Source organism: Austrofundulus limnaeus, unplaced genomic scaffold (genome assembly GCF_001266775.1).
Source record: "Austrofundulus limnaeus strain Quisiro unplaced genomic scaffold, Austrofundulus_limnaeus-1.0 Scaffold665, whole genome shotgun sequence".
Taxonomy (NCBI): domain Eukaryota; kingdom Metazoa; phylum Chordata; class Actinopteri; order Cyprinodontiformes; family Rivulidae; genus Austrofundulus; species Austrofundulus limnaeus.
Genome location: NW_013953067.1, coordinates 92,381 through 92,891, shown reverse-complemented (window position 1 = coordinate 92,891; position 511 = coordinate 92,381).

Genomic DNA, 511 nt, shown 5'->3' with positions numbered 1-511 from the left:
AATGTATGGATGATGGATGATGGATGTATGATGGATGTATGATGATGTATGATGGATGTATGATGGATGATGGATGGATGATGGATGTATAATGTATGGATGATGGATGATGGATGTATGATGGATGTATGATGGATGGATGATGGATGATGGATGGATGATGATGGATGGATGATGGATGGATGATGGATGGATGGATGATGGATGGATGATGATGGATGGATGGATGATGGATGATGGATGGATGGATGGATGGATGATGGATGGATGGATGGATGATGGATGGATGATGATGGATGGATGATGGATGGATGATGGATGGATGGATGATGGATGGATGATGATGATGGATGGATGGATGGATGGATGACGGATGGATGATGATGGATGGATGGATGATGGATGATGGATGGATGGATGGATGGATGATGGATGGATGGATGGATGATGGATGGATGGATGATGGATGATGGATGGATGATGGATGGATGGATGATGGATGGATGCTCAG